The following is a 17,826-nucleotide window of genomic DNA, read 5'->3' as shown; positions in this document are numbered from 1 at the left end:
CATCTGCAGCCGGCTGCACACCAGCCAGCATTCTCCTTGTATAGTCCCAGAGATGAAAAACACTTTAGAAAGCAATTCAATCAATAGCTCAGCCTTTTGAAGGCCCGGTTTCAACTTTTCCATGTGTCTGGTGTCTAGGGGATATTGCCAGCATTGATCAAACCCACTCTGCCTCATACTTTTGAAGCAATAGAAGAGAATGACAGTTTTTGGGGGACAAAGCTCTGCATTTGTGGAAAGTTGATGTCAACATGAAATATGTGAAACAGAGTTTTTAAATTCATAAATTTAATTTGATAAAGAGAAAATCACTCTATTGCACTTTAATTTGTGTTTATTGAGGTAGTACTCACCTGAATTTATATTTATGTTGTTTGTTTGGTGGTAATGCATTTGTATATATGTACACCTCTGTGCATAGTTGTGATCCTATTAGTGTTAAGACAATGACAGAGGGAAACAGAGGGAGGAGAGTAAGTAGAAGTGGCTCCCCACAGAGGCAGCATGGGTTAACATGACACCAAGCCTGCACCAGGGAAAAACATTGGTAAAGATGAACTTACTGACCAGCCCTCACCCACAGCACTCCCTCTGATAGAAGACAAAGAGCTTGAAAAACCCTTCCCACATATTTCAGATTAAACGCACAAATACAACCACTGCCAACTCCGAACATTTGTCTGGTGGTTTTCTTGAAAAACAAGTTGTTTCGTTTATCCGGCAAATTATGAGGCTGGAGGGCGTCATTCTTCTCTTTTTCCTCTGCATTTGAATAATAAGATGGAAGAAAAAAGTTATTTCACATAATGCCAGAGGATGTGTTCATGAGAGGTTAGAAATGTGTTCAGCAATGTGTTAAAAAAGGAGGATTTGATTGTTTTTTTTTGTTTTTGTCCATGGTCTGGCTTTCTAGTAAGTTTCTCTCTTATGTGTCATAGTCTTTAATATTACCCCCACCCCCTGCCAGCCTGGCAAGGAATCCATAATAACCCCACCACAGGGGTTAAATAGTTGATGTGGTTGAGTGTATAAATTAGGGGGCATGAGGTCACAGGCATAGATACTAACAGGTCTGATGCTCTTGCCTGTTCCCCTGATTTTCTTAGTGTGCTCTGGGAGAAGAGCAGATCTTCAAACCATTTGGGCTATGACAGGTTTAAAAATCGCTCAAATGAAATTCCATAAACAGCATCACTTAATGTTAACAAAAAATTAATAATTTAATGATTGTACAGCCGTGATACAGTATGAACAAACACAGCCTTGCATGTTGCATTTTTTACTCACATTCTAAAATCTTCTCCTTTCGTGCGTACAACATGTACACACACATCCAGTGACTCTGAAAGTTGCCACGTGTCACTCGTGAGAAATAAAACCCTTTTCTTGTACCTTTCAGTCCTGCTTTAGCCCTCCTGCTGACTTCCCTTCTATTCCCACCCAGTCCTGTCCACCCCACATCCTCCTGTCTCCCCTCTCTCCCACTGCTCCACTGCCGCTGCTCTTCCTGAGACAGAGCGTGTCATAGAAATGTAACAGGCAGACGTTGATGGGTGTCAGGCCTCACAGACGAGGCTGCTCTGCTGCTCCCTTCCCTTCAACTTCACTCACACGCACGAACACCAGTGGTCCAAGGAAACACAGGCAGTGTGTGCTGTAATACTGCAGCCACACATAGAACAAGCAGGTACGACATTAGCTTCACTGTAGCATGCCAGCTTCCCTAAACATCTTAAAGACCTTTTTACATGCTGATGGAACAACTGCTGAGGAGGGATTTATAAAGAAAAATGCTCAGTATTAGGAAGAATAATTTTGAGCAAGACAACATAGAAAATGCATGCTGCATTGTGCTTGTTTGTGTGTTTGACTGCCTCCCATTGCTTCCCCTGTCCTTTTCTTTTGAGCCTCCCTGGTCCTAAATCTTTTGCGATATGACCCCTGTTGCTTCACTGCTTGATGGTAACTAGATATGCCAGTTGTTTGTTTGCAGAATCCTGCTTGATATGCAGTTTGCCAGGGGCTATGGTGTAATTAATGTAAACTATGAATTCTCCAGAGATGAGTTATGAGTTATTAACGTCTGCGTTCTGTCATTAACCCCTGCATTGCTACACTCATGCAGAGTTCTTTGACCGGCCTGGCTACTCATTAATCTATGTTATTTTAAAATTTTGAGTCAGAATTAATGTCAAACCACCAAAATCCTGCTGGACTTACTTGTTGTAAATGACTAGAACCATGTATGAAAATTGTACCACCTAACAAGCTACTCTGAATCACATGCAGGGCTCCTTTACTGAACACTGGGCACAAACAAACAAGCCCCTCTCCCCATCCCACATACACATGGACACCAGCATGCACACACTCATTACCACACACACAGAAACACACTTGAATTTTATGAGATGAGGTGTTTTTGGTATTTTTGTGTGAATCTCCAGCTGGAGGGCTGGAGGGTTCACACCCTGTGTCTGCTGTGATGTCCTTGGTTAAAGCATTAAATCTCTGACGTGTGCCTTGCATTTCCTGTCAAGGGGAACAAGAGAAAATTACTTTAAAATTAAAACCCTACAGATTTCAGTCCTGGTTGATTTAGCATCATGCAATTATTGGTGGTAATGGCAAGTGCATTTTTAGAGCCCAGAAATGACAGTTGTATCAGCCCCTAGGGCAGCAAAGATGGCACTTTGTCAGATACACAAAGAAAGATGGGCAGCTTGTGCACCTGATCTGTGACAACAAATAAAATGTTGGCTGAGAAAATTCATGTTTCAATATACTGACGAACACAGTCAGCTGTGTAATCTGTCTTTCCAGTACTGAACTCTTGATTGAATGTTGTTGACTTTTGACTGCTGCATCACTTGGTTTGCTCACGTGTGTATGCACTTTGAATCCTGCACAGCAAAGACTGAATCTACCAAAACAATGAAAACTATTCAATAGCTGAGAGGCAGCTGGAAAATGCTAATACATTTAATTTATGTTGCTAAAAAATATGTTTATAAGTTGTATTAGAAATGTGGTTTGATAAATAAAATCTTAACTTTAAGGAATGTAATTATAATTATGACGATATACTCTATGTCTGCATGAACTCAGATACTAGCATTGCTAGCTACACAACAACCCAGTGTCCTCTTATTATTAGAAAGAAGCACCGGTGTTCTTGGATGTTATTATCCATGTCGTCCTGTTACACATTAGCTGCTGAAAGGAACAGTATGGCCTAATGGAAGTGTACTGGACTGGAATATAGATTCCTGCGGTGAAGTGTGATGGGAACCTTGGGGACACGAGTGTCTGACATAAGTTTGGCTACTGAATAAGAGAAGCTCTGACAGTTTACCAGGTGTGTGTTGCTTGGCTCTATTAGCCATGTGTGTTTGTGCATGTGTGGTAAGCTGGCTTTGCATTGCAGCCAGCCCTATGTACATACAGATAGCAGTGTATAAAGGTGGGAAGAAAAACATGTGCACATGGCAGCTTGCCGTGATCGCACACCGCCCACGACAATGAGGCTTGAATATATAATTTGTATGCTGTTTCGTGCTTGTGTGCTGCTGATGGAGATGCACTACTTTTTATATTACATAACCATATTAGTGTTTTTGTGTATGTGAATATGCTTGTGTGTGTTAAATTTAAAACCTGAATATCTGTCTTTTTGTGTCACTAAGTAAAATTTCAGCATCCCCTGATGGTGTGGACACTAAAATGTTTTCCCGATCATCCCTTTATGACATACTTGTTCTTCTTAAAAAACATACAACAGAAACAGACTGAGAGTTGAGGCCCACAGTGACTGTCTCTACAGCAGTTGGTGTGTGTGCCTGTGAGTGTCACAGCTCTCTCCACAAGTCTGCAGGAGATTTACTCCACCCAGCTCAGCATCATGACAAAATCCTGCATCCTTCACACTACCCACCCAATCCCACCCACCCATCCCCCTCCCTCAATCCCCAACCTCCTCTCTCCACAAACTCTCTGTCCTCTCATTGCCACTCCTCAAATCCAGCAGATCCAAGAAATAATCTCAGTCACTGCAGCAAGTCTATTTTCCGTAGCAGAGAAAAACATGCCACCCTCCCCTTTTTGTCATGCTACCACAGTGTACAACAGTGATTGTCTTGGAGAGGCATTGGATACGAATGTGTTTGCTGCATGCATTTACTCCTAGTATTAGTGCAGCTCGACCTAGGGGGAGTGTAAGAGGCTGGCAGTGATTCAGGAGGCAGGTTTATGGAAATAGCACCCGCATTAAAAACCCAATGAGAGCAGGGAGAAGATTATGCTCCGGCACACACATGTGGGCTCCTGCAATGTCAACACTCTAAGTAGATCCCCTCCCTCTCAATTGCCTCTGTCTCCCTCTGTCTCCATTTCTGTCTCTCCTGCTCCCTCACTCTTGTGCTGTGCCCTTTGCAGCACACATACCTGCACTGTCAAGTCTGCTGTGTGAGTGCATGTGGATGCTTGTGTGTTTGCATGCATGTGCATGTGTGAGTTTGCGTGGATTTGTATGTGTACCTGTGTGTATGTGCCAGTGTTCAGCTCAGCCATAATAAGATGTATGAGGAGAGAGGAGCAGAGCCTGGCTGAGTTGCGGAGAGTGGCCGACCTTGTGCTGTGGAAATGAGGCTGGCGTGCCACGGAGCCGTTCCTTGACACACCGTAAACCGCCCAGGCTTTCTCCATTGGGCTTTGCACTCACACACGTACACATGCACACACATGTACACAAACATAACATATACACCCATACTTTTGCGTGCATGCATGCTTACCCACCTGTTTATCAACTACAGCCAAGCTTCTTCGTGTGCCGGCCTAGCTGCTGCAAAGGCTGAATAATTCAATGCTACACTCTGTGAAGGTTGGCGGTGTATGAGTGTAGTGCGCTGTATGATTGTGTGTGTACTGTATGTGCCTGTGTTGTGGGGGTGGGAGTGGAGCGGACCGGTCAGCATGAAGCCAATCGGTGCTGGCAGGATTGGAGGCCTTGTAGTCAGGGAGAGGGGACTCGTTAGAATTTAGCCTTTGGGTAACACAAGAGTGTGTGTGTGTGTGTGTGTGTGTGTGTGTGTGTGCGTGTGCGCGCATGTGTGTGTGCGTGTTTGCACGTTTGTATGTGTGTGTACGTTTGTGTGTGTGTTTTCAAGAGGAAGATCATAGTGGAGTGGAAGTTGAAACAGGCATGGTCAAGGTCTTTTCTTTTTTAGAAATATTTTTTTTCACTCTGAATTATACAGGGATATGTGTGTGTGAATTTAACATTGAGTTTAAAGTAAAATGCGGTTGCATCTTTTCTGCTCAACCTATACTATGTTTTTCCTTTTTTATATTAGCATTATTAGAGGTGGGAATGACTAGACACGACATGATTCAATTTGATTATGATTCCAAAGGCTGCAGTCTTTTTTTCTATACAGGATTTCTTTTCTCTCAATATGTGACTACTTGGTACTTTCAAAGCAAAGTGCTTGGAATGATCCATAATAATATTAATAATGCTTTCTTCAGTGATTCCATGACTTCCATTTTGGTCTCGTTGTGGAGCGTTGGGACCCCTGTATCAGTAAAATATCTTCGAGATGGGACATTGTATCTTGGCCTTAAAGTGTGCAACATAACGTAAAAAAGCCTGGTAGAGACAGACAAAGCCAATAAAAACTTTACTGGATTTGGAATTTGTGCCAGGAGAATTATTACAAATCTAACTTAGCCTTAGTTAGTTAAATTGACCTTTCTCTCTCTTTTTCTCTTCTTTCTTTCTCTCCCTCTCCCCTCAACCAGGTATCACCACAGTCTCCACTTCATAACACTGCAGCAGCGACAATAATTGTTCCGCAGTGGGCTGCTGCTACAAAATGTATATAGCGCAAACACTGTAGACATAAAGTTGGCGTCTTGTTCATATCTCACTTATGAAATCCTACTGCACCACGGAGTGTTTGTCCTGCTGGAGTGCTGCCACTGTCAGGCCATTTTAACTCGCTGTAACACCGGTAGTTTCCGCTTGAACTGTGTGCATTCCCGCGGCGGGCATGCATCTCTCAGCAGACAGAACTCACCTGACACCAGAGCTGAGAGTAACAGAGTGGACAACAGAAACACGTCACTCTGCCCTGCCTCACTCTGTACTCCAAGATAAGTGCTGTACTCTTTCTCAGCTGCGCAAAAAAGAAATCAGTATTAATGCTAGAAAATAACAGTTATTTATGTTATTTTTGGCAAAGCTACAGCGCTAGCATTCGCTTATCAATTAACACTTAGAAAATAGATTTTTGACATTTGTGAATCGATTCAGAATTGTTTTTTTTCTTCCACCTCTAAGCATCCAAAGCATGTAATTTGTGAACACAGATGTTTTATTTGGGTTTCATTCATATAAGATCTCTGTGCCTATGTGATAAACAAACATATATGTAAGGACCCAGATGTCTGTTAAAATATTTCAGTGCCCTCTGTGGCAGGAATTTTCTCATAGAAAAATACCACAAGCTGATCTCAGCTCTACAATAACTTCAGTGGCTGCAGCTGATCTCATAGAAGTTGTGCCTCTGATGTCTATGTTTTATAACATTTATTGATATACTGAGATGAGAAGAAAGATGGCTTTGTAGATATTGGTACACTAATGGTTTTATGTGTATAACCTGGCCTGTCTCTGAACTTATTACCAAAGTCAAATCACACTGATTAATAAATAAATAAAAAGTCTGGAGGTCAGGAGCTGTTGTGAGTAGACTTTTTAAAAATTGTGAGTCCTATTTATTATAGACTGCTACAGGTATTACTACAATGCCAACACCAGTATGTAAGCACAGCAAAACTACTTTTGTTTTAGTGTGTGTGTGTGTGTCTGCTATAATGGCATATTGGTGTAATGTACACACAGTAAAGAGATGCTGTTCCAGAGTGCTCCCAAGGGAACTGAATCCCCACACCCTTGAAACATGCACTTAAACTTACACACACACACATACACACACATACACGAATATACACACCCCTGAAGCATAGGGGCTAGAAATAGACTAAAACACACAGGGTAACTGTTGGAGCCATCACAATGTTGCTTGTTTTCCACCTTCTGTCTCACTGTCGCTCCTTTGGTACCCCCTTTAAAACACACACACACACACACACACACACACACACACACACACACATCTCGCCTTTGTTCAGCTTGTAGATTAGCCACATATTTAGAGAAGCCTTCTTCTTCCCAGGGGATTGGCTTCCAAGGGTATTTGGAAAAAAGAACAGGATCTGTACTCTGCACCTGCCTTTGGAGAATAAACAACATCCGCCGAGACACTGAAAATGTGTTTCATCATGAAATTTCATTTCATATATTATATATTACATTCATATGCAATGGTCTCTCATTAGTTGCTCTTTAGATTGCTGTTGAAAACTGTAATGATCAAATATTTGTTGCAGAATCTGATGTAAATGATGATTTACATCAGATTATGTGTAAAGAAGTGTAAATGAGATGTATTGGTAGACTGACAGAACAATACAATTTAAAAAATAAATGATTAAAAAGAAGACAGTAGAAATATCCACTGTCATCATATGAGATGCAAAGTCTACCAAAATTTCAAAAGCTCAGGACTTTGCTTTGAGTTACAGATGACCGTATTTTGACCCCATCTGTGACATTAGCACTGATGACATTACAATGCTGCTCCCCCTCCCACCGCTCAGGGTACCGCGCAAACTGACTTATGGGGGGAGACGTTGCTTGAAATACCAAAATAATCCACTGCACACCCTGCCCATTAAGCCACTTCACAGTGAGAAGTGTGCTATTTTTTCTGAGGTACAGGTTAGCAAAAAAGCTGAATTATTAATGTTTTTGATATTTTTAGCCTGTTTAACCTATTTCTGGTTGTGGCTGGAGACTGCTCGCCCGCCTGTCTGTGAGATTCAATCATGTGACACGGCTGTGATCTGGGTTACAGAGCTGGGTTTTGTGTGTAATTGGAGAAACTGTGTAAGTGTGTAGGTTGGCTTGTTTTTAACTTTTATTGACACTGCCTGTATGCCAGATTAACATGTGCTAGGTGCTCTGGTTCAGTTTGATGCTGTGCAATTCAGATGAACTTATGTCATTTGCACGAGAAGCATTGGTGGCCTGAACCAGATGAGTCTGGTTTTATTGCAGCCTAGCGGCCATGGCAGTGCAATGCCATGCAAGAGGCAAGGCCCAGATACTGACTGACAATCCATCTGTGAGTCCCTGTACAGACTTGTACAGGTGTGCCACTGCCCGCAGACACAAAGAGAATGAGTGGGAGTGAGCAATGGGGTGTGCTCATGGATGATAAACTATGTCCCTGAATATAGGGGTGTGTAAGTGTCTCAGTGTGTTTGTCCTTGCATGTATATTGAAAGAAAGAAGAGAAAAGATTAGCTTACAAAAACTGGATATCCAAATAGACAAGGCGGCAGTTTAGGAGGCACAGGCAAGTGTAGCTGAGAACATGTCACTTTACTCAGTAATGAAGGACACACTTAAAACGCATCACCCAATGTGGCTAATTGGAACTGACATCTCACTGGCTGGACCTTGTGCCTTTGGGAGAGAGAGGGGGATGAGTAAGGATTGTGTGAGAGATTGGGGGGGATAAAGTGACAGAAAGTTGAACTATTGAGAAAAGAGGAAAGGAGGGAGAGGGAGCCACAGGGTCATGTTGACAGCTTGAAGTCATACCTTCAGAGTTAAAACAACCATCCCTTGTCTGTGTGTGTGTGTGTGTGTGTATGTGTACACACAGCATGTGCTGTATCTGTTCTCAACTGAAATGGCACACTTGTGTGGTGGAACCAGGGGGAGCTCATTTGTAAGGCAGATCTAGCCGTGCTTTGGTGTAGTGTCCACGGAGAGGGGGTAAGGGGACTGCACAGCATGACAGCCAGCGTTTGTCAGCAAAAATCAGGACTAATGAAATACAGTACACATGGCTGGAGGGCAAGGAGAGGAGTGTGACTGACAGGAGGCATGAGTGGAAACAGCCCGTGGCAGCCCTCCATCATGGCTACCAATGCATCAGCCAGCCAAACCGATTTGTTTTAAGCCCCAGCCCCCTTCCCATCCTAGATAAGGGCAGCAGTATGAGACATAGGGTATAGGGGAGGAACAGTGTGTGAGTGAAGGTCCCTGGGGGTAGTGACACAGAATACAAGTGTACGGGGAGTGCTAGTGATGGGTCTGCTCATATGGAAGTGGGTATTTGCATTGCAGAGGAGGGCTGACAGTAGTGGTAAAATCTTCTGTTGTCTCCAGGACACCAGATATAGTTGAACGAGCACCTGCAAGATCAAACATGTTGGCTCATTTGACATTTCTTTGTGTTAGGATTCTGCAAGTGTTTTTGGAGCATATTTTGTTGTTGTTTTTCATTTTCATCAAACTTAGATTTTACCTGACACTTCATTTAAGTGGTTCTGTTTTGTCCATCATGGCAGCCTTAAAGCCTTTCATATAGAAAATAACAATAAGCTGGATGGCTGCAGAATAGCTGGGAATATAAATTATATAGTTATTGCCAACAGCTATAGTCTGTGGCCTCTAAACTATTTCAGTCCCAGCTGCAATAAGAGGCCGCTTTTAATAATTCAAAGTAAAACAGTATACTGGATGTCTTCCAGGCAGCAAGCTCACATTTAGGTGAAACACTAAATTCCCCTCTACCCCTCACTCCCACCACAAGCCCAAAAGTATGGTGGGGCTGTATCCCGTACCTGTGAAGGGCTTGTAGGGACACACACATCACTGGGTTGTGTTGTTGTTTGCAACTGAGTTTTTTGGCACTGTGCAGAGCTTTGCATTTATGTATATATATATTCGTGACAGGGTGAGTGTACAGACTGCATGGTCATTCACTCTTGTCAGGCCTCATAGCTCCCTGCAGTGCTGTGGCACACATGCATACATGTGTCATGTTTTGGAGGATGCAATTTAGAGTCACGCTGCTCTGCAGGGTTCGCCAGTGTGAATCCTTTAATGTGCTTTCTGCAAGCTCTCAGACAGGAGGTGGTTCTGTGAAGTCAGCTTGGAGGTGGAAAAGAGAAAATAGAAAAGAGGGAGAAAAAGATGAAGATATGTGGATGAGAGAGAGAAAGGAGAAGAAGTAGGGATGGGTCAAAAAGTAGACAGGGAGACTGAAACGGAATGAGAAGTAAAAGGAAAGATATTTGAGTCACTGAGTTGTGAAGATTAAGAAATGAGATGGAGGGAGTGAGATAGAGGGAAATGGAGAGTGGGAGGTACTGATGGAGGGTCTTGCTGCCTGATCAGGACTGGTAGTTTTAACCTGTACTGTATGGAACAGGAGAGAAACAGCACAGCTGTGGTCCTTCTTTTGTTGAATCCCATGATGAAGTCAAAAGGCATCCCAAAGACAATCATTAGTTTGACTATGTGGTGCTCATTTGTTGAATATGCACTGCCCCTCACATTTTCATATTAGAATATATGGACATCTTGGGGGAAAAAAACTACATGAGAAAAGCAGGCAGGAGAATCAAAATGATCAAAATACTTAAAAACAAAGCAGTCATTCAGCCTTGATCCCTCTGGATAATCCATGTTATTCATATGGAACCAGAGACCATTGTTTGCTCTGTTTGGTCAGTATATTAATATATGATATTGACAGTGCCCATAAAACCTCTTCCAGCAATTCTCTCAATAAAACACAGACCCAAGGCAGTGCACTTATTCTTGTGCCTGTGTTTTTTTCCTTGTGTATTAAATTTATGACAGTGTATTTACTCACCAAGTAGCTATGGTAACTTTGGCAACTGTCTTGTACTACTATACAGAATTCCATAGTATAATGAGTATATATAAATTTGCCACTTTGTTGCTGGTATGCTTAATCTTACTGCGTGTGTGTGTAATGATAAACAATACCTGTCTTTACAGACAGTAACAATGTGTACAAGATAGAGTTTCATGTAGCAGTGTGCTGTCTTTTTGCAGGTATTGTGCATGTGTGTTTTCCACTGATGCCTACCGTCAGTGAATCCATTTATAGATCATTTCCAGATCATGTCTAGTTTGTAGCTATTTTTTGGTGCTTTTTTGGTGTCTGCTAGCTGCCTGACATTTAAACACTGTTACAAAATCACTGCCTATATTTCCCCATAAATGATTGTATTAGTTTGAGTGACAATTTTACTGGTTTTTACAAATCCATATTTAGAAGGGGCTGCTTAAGTATGCCAAAATATGTTTATGTATGACACATGGAAAATATATACTTTAAAATATATTTTCCATTGCTAACATTATCATATTTTATTGCTGTTGGTAGATCTTCCATTGCCAGAAATCAAATTTGAGGTGATTTTTTTTCGGTTGTATCTCAATCTTCTGCACCGGCTGCTGAAGAGTAGTCTGTGATAAAATGTTGATTGATATAGATTCAGACAAAAATGTGCAGTTTTAAACTTGTTTCCATTTTCCTCTTCATTTGCAGTGGAGGGCAGATGGGTCTTACCTTTGTGCACAACGGATTGATATCCACCCACTGATAATTACAAATCTGGAGAATACTAGAGCTTTTCAAGCCACTTTCTCTTTGCACTAAAAAAAATAGAAAAATGTAAGAGTTTAAGGAATTATATTTTAAATATGAGGAAACGGGTACTTCATTTTCTAATTTAGTTTGTTTTAATAAGGGAGTGCCAGGCTTGCTCAAATTACCTACTGGGAAATAAGTGTTTATACACCTCTACAGTTTGATTGTTTGATTGTGCACAGCTGCTGAAGGTGATGATGTTCAGTCTGGATATAAATGGCTGTACAAAATCTGTGGTGATGTTTCACCTGCAATTTTTAGAGGTGAATAATCGTGAACTTGGCTTGTTGTCAATTCATTTCAAGCTCCTTTTATGAGAAAAATGCAATACTCCTCTTTGCTGTTGTTTTAAAGACATCAATCATCTGAAGTGTCTCTCCAAATCTGGCTGTATATTTTAATAGTTATAGAGGATGACACATGAATACAAGTGCTTAGAATATGCTCTTTGACAGACATGCATAAGGATGCACATGTGTCTGTGAGTGTTTCTATGAGGTATGCTAAAGCTGTCTCTCATCATCTTCACACAACATCAGTAATGTGGTTCAAGCAAAGGATTGCCATGGCAGCGTGGGCAGCCACACTGCTTAAGTGAGTGTACACACACACACACACACACACACACACACATACATAAATATAGACTGAAGCAAAGATACGCACAGGCACAAGCCATTAGGATGAGGACGAGACAGCACATTTATTTACATAGTTTATTTTACCTGTTTTTTTGATTCATTATTTATGAATCTATCAATCTGTATGACACTGCAGCAGCATATAGAATTTGGCTGCTTTCCTGCCTGTTTTCCCATCTGCCAGTTTCTATGTGTCTGCCTGCCTGTCTGAAGAGGCCTTGTAAGGCCTCTTCTTTGCCCATCAAAATATGTCTGCTATGCAAACTCTCTCTCCCTCCTTTTCTCACTTTCTCTTTTATTCCACCTCTCATCTCTTTCTATCCGTACGTCTTTGTCATCAGACTAGTTCCTTCTGTTCTTTGATCTTTTATTCCGTCTCTAAAACATTTTAAATTATGATGATGACTTGCAAATTTATCTCAGATTAATTTGATGGGTTCAGCTTGTACCCATGGGTGTGCTTTTACTGCAGTGTTATTAATATATTCCTGAAAGACTACTCTTCAGTGCCCCTCTTTCAAGATTGGGAAAGGGCAGAGCATGGTGTCCAACCCACTTCTTTATTTACTCTTCCATCTCTATGGTTTTAACTACTTCTTTCTACCCAGTATCTCCTCTCTTGTCTTCTCTTGTCCAACCAGTTGATGGGCTTAGAAGTACTTTCTGGAGCTTTTGACCACTAGTGGTTCTTTAAAGCAAAGATTTGATGAAAAGTCTCTTTGGTATTTGTATCACGTGGTCTAACATCACATGCCCAAGACTGCACATGCATGCCATGAGTTTGGGGGTGACGTGATGAATATTTCTGCTGGCTGGCGCTGGCAACGTGTATATAGAATATAGAAGGCTTTGCAAATGCCTCATGAAGTAGGAAATGCACTGTGTGTTTGTCAGGCCTTAAGAGTACACAGTCTGTTTTGGTGAAAAATGCTGCATATAAAGAAAACCATAATTGTGAACATCTAAAGCTCCATAGGGAACTATTAACTAACTTTACAGTGGATGAATGGGAAGTCATCAGTGGGGCAGTGAATGTCCGTCATGTCCTCTGACACATCTAAAAGCACTTAGGCTGTGTCTGCTGTATGACCAGGATCTGATAATGCCAGATTTATTATAGTGTCTGTACATAGTGAGAGCCCTGTGGGTATAGGCTGGTAAGCTATAGTTACACTGTCTGAGTATATTTCAGGTTGTGGCAAAGAAGAGAAAATAAAAGCCTTTTCTTTCTCCCTCTCTTCTAGTCTCTCTTTTACTCTTTCTCTCTCGCACTTTCTTTCCATGTCAACGCTGCTATCTTTTGCAGCCCAGCCCCCTTTATTGAAGATGCTTGATAGTGCTCTGGCTATAGCTTACAGACATACAGTAATAAAGGCAGAAGAGATGGCAGGTTATCTAAGGATCAGCATGGAGCTCAGCTAAAGAGAAAATAAGAAATTACAAATATCAAAAAATGTCAGGCCACCTCAGCCCTACACTATCAAAACACAGGATCACCAAGCTGTAAATCCTGGCTTATTTTTTGGTGCAAATGAAATAGGCAGAAAGCCCTATTCTCTCTTGAAAGAAATGAGCACAATGACATATTGCCTGAGTTAATGTGTGAATGGAGCTCTGATAGTAGCATGTATGTTTGATAGTAGGATGTGGGTCTGTCAGTCAGGTGCATCAATATCATGCTATGTCTCTGTAGCATCTGTAGACAAAGGGACAACTTAATTATTATTTTTTAATTTTTTTTTTCATTTTATTTCTTTTTTTCAGAGTGGCAGCACACACAGGGCTTGTAAGACAAATCCTTTCTAATAGGAAGCCTCTAGGGCTGCAGAGGAGCCTGGTCGATGCAGAGAAGACACAGAGGGCTTTGAAGATGGCCTATCTCTCTGCCTCCATCCAAGTGAAAAGGCAAAGAGAAGGGCCCACAGGGACAGAGCCAGGCTAAGTTTCTATTAACACTATCTACATAACACCTAAGATGTCCCTGTGTTTGATGTGACAGTGTCCAGATTAACTCACATTAGGGAGAACAACAAAGCCTCGGGTGCTGCATCCTCTCTTATTGCCTGGAAGACAGGAAGAGACAGGATGTTTTTCAGACTGACTCAGAAACGAGGGCGTTCAAAAACACCCATTCAAACATCTAAATAGAAATACGTTTATAGTTTTCATGTGTTCCACGTGTTGTCAAAACATTTTAGTAGTCACAGATGTAATGTCCCTGAATGTATTCACTGATTACTTTTTGAATAAAACAAGATCTTGTATTGTGGCTGCAGTCTTACTCACAAAAGCCCATAGTGAATGATGTACACAATAATCATCACCAAAGGCATAAACTGTTCCTGAGATTTAAAAACAACACAAACATTTAAAAATCCCCCCTCCGGTGATTTCAGATTGTGCATTTTTCTGCAGTTGGCAGAAATTATTCACCATTCACTGTTTGGAGCTATCACACTGTTGTGAAACAAATAATGTTTTACCTTTGTTTTTGACACACTAAGTGTCAGGATTTGGTTTGAATTCCTCTGACAGAGAGGTTGATGGGATCTCTTAGTGCCACCATGTGAATTGCAGACAGATGTGCTTTTTAAGTGTGTGTTATTCTGTTACTGGCATCCTTTATGATGGGTGGACAGAGGTTAATAGAAGGTTTTGTGTATGTGTGCATGTTGTGGCGATGTCCTGGTGTGACATATTTGGGCCAAAGATAATTCAGGTGATTTTCACCTCGTATGTCTAACTTATTCTGACTAAAGAATATGAATATCATTCTTGAACTTGGTTTTAAATGTCATATTCATTTAACTGAAAATAAATTTGGGTGTGCATTCACTATTAATGCACACCCAATGAATTTTGTGTTTTTACATAGAAGTTGCATTACTTACTGTGGGTTATACAAGGATTCATGAGTATGTCTAGTAATCAGGGCAGGGTGATAATTCAATAGTATATTGATTTTCAGTAGAATTGGTATTTTAGTAATATTATCATGACATTTTATCGCAAACAAATAGTGATTGCAACTCACAAAATGATTCACCAAAGTTTTTGTTCTAAATTTCTGAAGAGGTTTGTCATATGTCAATTGAGTTGACTGACATTAGACATATCTGGATATAGAGTACATAGCAATAATATTGTTTAAATTTCACTCTATTGTTCAGCCCTTTACGTACTTCACTGTTTAAACGATTTAACATTAGTTTGACACTGACGCTTACGTTCCTCATAGTAAGGGTTGAAGGTTGAACCTTAGGCATTATAGTAAATTAAACCAATCCTTATAATATGTGCTTGGGTCCTCATGTGTATGTGTTCCCATGCAAATATACTTTGTATACAAGTGTTTGTGTAGAGTTGTCACAAAGGCAACCCTGGATGGTGCCTGTCTCTAGGGCTTTGTGTGTCCTTTGCCTCTGAGCCTGGAGAGTTAAACCTTAAGACTCTTTGGCCCTCTGTTTGAGAACCATTAGGTCAGACTAAATCAAATTAACATCAGTGCCTCAAATGAAATGTCTTTATTTGACTGTTGATCACAGTGGCTGGGTTATTTAGGATTGCCATGGGTTACAGGATAAAGGCATTTTTACTCTCCTGTTGAGAAACTGTGGAAATGGCTTCTCCCCTTGAGCCAAAGTGGGCTCTAATGCATTGCCTCTTCCCTTTGATGTTGACTATAAATATGAATGGACTAGGGGCTGTGGTTATTATTGTATAGAAATCTTTTTTTTGGGAGGTGTTTGTGGATGTTTACGGAGAGGAACACTGACAACAGGGGAACACTGAGTATCAAGAGATTTAAGTACATAGAGTCATAAGCTTCAGTGTACTAAAATCTCTTTAATCTACTTTAACAAAGCTATTAGAAATTAATTATATCATCCATAGCAGCATATTCTCATTGTTCCATTTTAAGTATTGTGAGATGAATGTATCCTACAAAAGGATACAGGCTAGGTGTCAGAGTAGGGAGAAATAATAAGAGATATGGCTCTCTTAATATTGCAGATCTGTGTTGAAGTAAAGCATTGCATCTTGAGCTCTCACCAGCCCACATGCTCCCACGTCAAGCCCATATATTTAGCAGGGGGAAAAGCTTTTTTCTTCTTCATGCGCTGTGGTGCGAGAGGTGCATGGGGGTTCTGAAATGTTTGTCTTTGTTCTCCTGGCAGAGTTTTCTGTGTGTGGGCGTTCACAGTTTCTAGGAGCACCTCGGGAATGCATTTCAACAGATGGAGGTTTTAACTGGAGTGTTGGCTTCCAAAATCAGGGCTATATGCTTTAGTAGCCTGCTATTTTAATTTGTTTGTTTGCTTGTTTGTTTGTTTGCTTATGTGTTGTTTTCCAGCAGGATAATCACAGGGTGTGAGGATGATGGTGGAGTTGCAATTATGTAGCTATAGGTTTAAACTGCTAATGAAATATCTGTGGCATCTGATACAATGTTTTATGGTTGGTGCTGTTTTTATTTTTATAAATCTATTTTTAGTGGCTCATGTTATGACACAAAGAGTGAATCCTTTTTACCACAATGTAATGTTATATTGAAGGATCCATTACAAGAAGACAGTACTGAACTCTGCTGCCTGTAGTGCTGTCCATGGTGCTGAAATGGCCAGTAGCATAGGCACCATTTCTTCTAGATATGAACTTGTCTGTTTCACTTTATTGTGAATTATCATATTATAACTTGGCTCTTTTTCTCCATTTGATCTCCATCTGGCCTTTTAATAGTATTAACAGAGAGACACAATGCATAGTAGTAACGTAGTCGTCCACAATACAGTACATGTGACCTGAGTGAAATGTGTGCGTTTCGAGCCATAGACCATTTGCTGTGAAAATGCACATTAAAGAAAATATTTTTTGCAAGGCAAAACAATTCTTACCACCTCAAGGCAAAACTGCAGCGTGTTATGACACCCATCTGGTAGACTGCTTTTCGTCTTTTGTCTAAAACACATTTCTTATTCGATTTGACAACCTCAGAAAAGAGTAATTGCTTTTTTGACCTGTAATTTTAGCTCAGCCTTTGTATAAACCAAAATGCATACCTTTGATTTATGTCTTTTGTCATGCAGCTGAACTCCTTTGAATTACCTGAACCCATGTGGGCCTGGCTGTAACAGTGTTTTTCAGTACTCCCAGAGCTGTTGACTGATTAAACATTTTGGATTAAACATTTTTGGTGCACATTGTCATTTTTTTTGCTCTATTTTGCTGGGTTAATTAATGAGTGCTAAGATGACTATGCATTATACAGCCCTCTTGAGCACTGTATATCATAGTGGATATGCTATTGTGCATGTCTATCCTCAAGCTGTCTTTATACTTAGGACAGATTTTAAGAGTCTGTCTGAATACAAATTCCTGTTTTCTATTCATTATCCTCCTTCTCTGTGTCTCTTTTTTTCTCTCTAACTCTTTCTCCCCTTTTCTTCCCCCTCTGTGTCTTCCTCTCTTCTTAGCTCTTTTCTACATATTTCCATCTCTGTGTCTCAAAGCCATTTTTCTCCTCACTCAGTGGTGGTGGCACTCCTCTCGGGACCGTGGGTGCTAGAGCGCCGCAG

The 17,826-nt window shown here is 40.9% G+C and overlaps 1 protein-coding gene across 5 annotated transcripts in view; it reads left to right on the top strand.

Moving 5' to 3' along the window:
- The window catches only part of celf5a (cugbp, Elav-like family member 5a), a 175,523-nt gene that overhangs the window by 17,074 nt on the left and 140,623 nt on the right, over window positions 1–17,826 (top strand). The gene's annotated exons all lie outside the window — the stretch shown is intronic.

Source organism: Lates calcarifer, linkage group LG17 (genome assembly GCF_001640805.2).
Source record: "Lates calcarifer isolate ASB-BC8 linkage group LG17, TLL_Latcal_v3, whole genome shotgun sequence".
Classification (NCBI taxonomy): Eukaryota; Metazoa; Chordata; class Actinopteri; family Centropomidae; genus Lates; species Lates calcarifer.
Note: the sequence above shows the minus strand (reverse complement) of the source record. Positions and strands in the feature narration are given on the sequence as shown.